The sequence below is a fragment of the Tupaia chinensis genome, unplaced genomic scaffold, assembly GCF_000334495.1.
Source record: "Tupaia chinensis unplaced genomic scaffold, TupChi_1.0 Scaffold000201_2, whole genome shotgun sequence".
In the NCBI taxonomy this organism is placed as follows: Eukaryota; Metazoa; Chordata; class Mammalia; order Scandentia; family Tupaiidae; genus Tupaia; species Tupaia belangeri.
The window spans coordinates 338,980-342,766 of record NW_006159677.1 but is presented as its reverse complement, the minus strand read 5'-3'; positions in this window follow the sequence as shown (position 1 = coordinate 342,766).

Here is a 3,787-nt window from a genome sequence, read left to right as displayed (position 1 = left end):
CTCGCTGGAGTGACAGAGAGACAGAAAGCGAGAAATCACTCCCTGGAGCCATGGCCACGCTGCAATCCCTTCTCCCCCAATGCACATGTGCCTGGCATGAGTTATAAGCCACCAGGTCCGGGACTCAAACCGTGGGCAGCCATGTGGGAGTGTCCAGTGCCTTAACCATGCCACCTGCTAGCCCCCAGTCAGCTCTTTGTAAATGAACAATTCTATGGCATTCAGGATGCTCACAATGTCTTGCAACCTCTGTCTAATTCCAAACATTTTTGTCACCCCAGGAGAATCTGTCACTGCCCCGCCCCTAGCCCCTGACTAATCCACTTCCTGTCTCTATGATCTGCCTATTTAAGACATTTCCCTTAAGTGGATCCCACACTGCGTGGCCTTCGGTGTCTGGCTTCTCTCACTCAGCCTCATGAGTTCGAGGTTCATTCACGTAGCCTGGGTCAGACCTTCATTCCTTTTCATGGCTGAGTAATATTCCACTGTGTGGATGGACTGACTGCTTCTTGTTTATCCATTCAGCTGTTGATGGACACTGCGTTGTTTCCACCTTTTAGATATTCTCAATAGAGGCCAGCAGGTGGCATGGTGGCTAACGTGACTGGATCTCACAGGGCCGCCTGTGAAGTTGAGGTCCTGGACCCGGTGGCCAGATAAACACTCCAGGCATGTGTGTGTGTGCATGCCTAAAATCCCCAGAGGAGAATGGAGGAGAAGGGATTACGGCATGGCCATCCCCCTGAAGGGTGATTTCTCACTTTCCCTCTCTCTGTCTCTGTCTCTCTGGCCAGCAAACATACCCAGTAGCAATTGAAAGAAAAGAAACTGAATCACACTGCTATGAACATGTGTGCACATCTGTTTGAACATCTGTTTCCAGTTCTTTTTGTTTGGTTTTTTTTTTTTGGAGAGGTTTTTGCTATAGGGCACATGCACTTGCCAGAAAGACAGAGAGACAGAGAGACAGAAAGGGAGAAATCACCCCCAAGGGGGATGGCCACGCCACAATCCCTTCTCCTCATTCTCCTCTCGGGATCTTGGGCACGCACGCACATGCGCTCTGCGTGAGTTTAAGCCACCGGCCCCACATTTTTTCCCCAAGGTTTTTGCCCTGGAAGCGTAAGGTGGCTGAAGAGAGTCAGGGACAGAGAGGTGGCCTCTCAGAGATGGCCGCCCCGCAGTCCCTTCTCCACCGTTCTTTAGGGTATTGCACTCGAGCCCAGCTTGAGCTTCAGGGCACAAACGGCGGTCACCTGCGCGGGAGTGCAGCCTGGCGGCCACCTGGTGTGTGGGCAACCAGGGGACCTCCATGGTGGCCACAGGGCACGTGGGGGTTGGAGCCAGCATTGAGGACCTGCCCTGACCTGGCGGGGAGGATGGCGCTGACACGGAGGGCAGGCAGTGGGAGGGCGGGGCTTGGGGAGGGAGGTGGGGCTTGGGGAAGGGTGGGAGGCGGGGCTTGGGGAAGGGTGGGAGGCGGGGCTTGGGAGAGGGGGGGAGGGGGGGCGTAGGGGGGGGGGCTTGGGGGGGGGGGGAGGCGGGGCTTGGGGCGGCCACAGGAGGAACCTCCCCCATGCCCTGGAGTGAGGTTTGCCCTGAAGAGGAGAGGGAGGGAGACAGTGTGTGTGTTTGTGTGAGTGTGCATGTGTGCGTGTGTGTGTGTGTGCATGTTCATGTGTGTGTGTGTGTGTGTGTACATGCGTGGAGGGGAGCACTGGGAGCCACGGAGAGTTGTAGGGTTCACAGCTTCCTCTGGCAGATTTGGGAGAGGGAGAGCCGGAGCAGAAGGGAGTAGGGAGGCGGAGGGGCGGAGTGGGGTGGAGTGGGGTGCGTGCGGGTGGGTTGGGTTTGCCGGAAGTGAGGATCGGGGCCCCGGGGTGACAGACAGAAGAGGTTGGATTTGGGGTGCGCCTGGGAGCCAAGGCTGAGGTCTGTGAGCTGGGGGTGCGAGGTCAGAGGGGTGTGAGGTCACCGGGGAGGGCTTGGGAGGGCCCCGTGGGTGCAGCCACGGCAAAGGGGATTCGGTTCCTCAAACTACACACCAATGCAACACGCACAGACACACACGGACTGCAGAGACACACACGGACCACAGAGACACGGCACACGCAGAGACACGCGCATGGACCTCAGGGACACAGCCTGCACAGAGACACACACAGACTGCAGAGACACATGGACCGCAGAGACTAGAGAGAGAGCGAGCAAGCCACCAGGTCCCAGACTCAAACCATGGCGGGCCATGTGGGAGTGTCCGGTACATTAACCACCACGCCACCTGCTGGTCCCTTTAAAAAAATTTTTTTAAAGGAAAGAAAGAAAACCACAGATCAGAAGACTTGAAGGGCCATCATCTAAAATTTGGAAAACCTAGGTCCGCCAGTGGCATAGTGACTAAAACATTGGACTCCCACATGGTTGATTTCATGGTGTGAGCCCTGGACCCGGTGGCTTGAAAAACACACCAGGTACAATTGCATGTATGCCCTAAATCCCTACGGGAGAGTGGAGAAGGGACTGTCGTGTGGCTATCCACCCAGGGGGTGATTTCTTACTTTTTCTCACTCTCTGTCTGTCTGTCTCTGTCTCTCTCTCTGGCGAGTGCACACACCCTATAACAAATTAAAAAAGAAGAAAAAAAAAAAAACAGAAAAAAATTTAAGTCACCCAGGAACCACCCTCGAGAAACTCCCAAACATGAAAAACAACATTTTAAAAATTGAAGTGAAATTCACACAGCATAAAATTAACAGCAGGATGGGCCCAGCAGTTGGCGTAATGGCTACGGTGCTGGACTCCCACGTAGTCGACCATGGTTCGAGTCCCAGACCCAGTGGCTTAAACTCTAAGCCGGGCGCGTGTGCGTGCCTTCCCAAGATCCCGAGAGGAGAATGGAGGAGAAGGGATTGCGGTGTGGCCATCCCCCTGGGGGGGGAGGGTGATTTCTCGCTTTCTGTCTCTCCCTGTCTCTCTGGCGAGCGCACGCGTCCTATAGCAAAAGCCTCTGGGGAAAAAAATCAAACAAAATTATTAAAGATGAAGGCTAGAGGTGAAGGAGGCTGGATCCCATGTTACAGATGGGGCAGTTCAAGCCTCTGGGAGGAGAATGGAGAAGGGATTGTATGCGGCCATTCCTCATGGGAGTGCTTTCTCCTCTCCTTCTCTCTGTCTCTCTGTCTCTCTCTAGAGAGTGCATACACCTTATCCTAAAGCAGAAAATGAAATAAAAATAAATGGCAGGCCAGAGAGAACAGACACAGTGTACCCAAGGCCACACAGCAGGATCTGGCCAGAGACCACAGGCTGGGAGCTTCCTGCAGCCCAGAATGTCCCCACCCCCGTCACTGTTCCTGCAGGGGCCCTCTTCCCACCCCCGGTTCTGGTCCCTTCCAAGAGAAACAGGTTACAGCTGACATAATTTTCCCAAGAGGCTTCGGGTGACTCGACCGGGCCACGTGAGTGAGAGTGTGGGGAGCCGTGCAGTCACATTGCTATCCCCACCATGCCACTGCTCAGGAAAGCAGAGGCCACGGGTCAGGTTCTACATCTAAGGGGGCCTGGGAAGCACGGAGCACACTGGTGCTAGAGCCAGCCGGACCTGAGTGCATCTCGGTGTCAGCTGCGAGCCGGCCTGGTGGCTGAGGGTGTTTGAGCTTTTATTCGTCGTCTGGAAAATGGGGTCATCATGGCCCTCACCATTCAGAAGAGTTCTTTTTCTTTTTAATTTATTTTTTTTTTAAGAATTATTTTGGGGGGCTGGCAGGTGGCTTGGTGGTTAAGG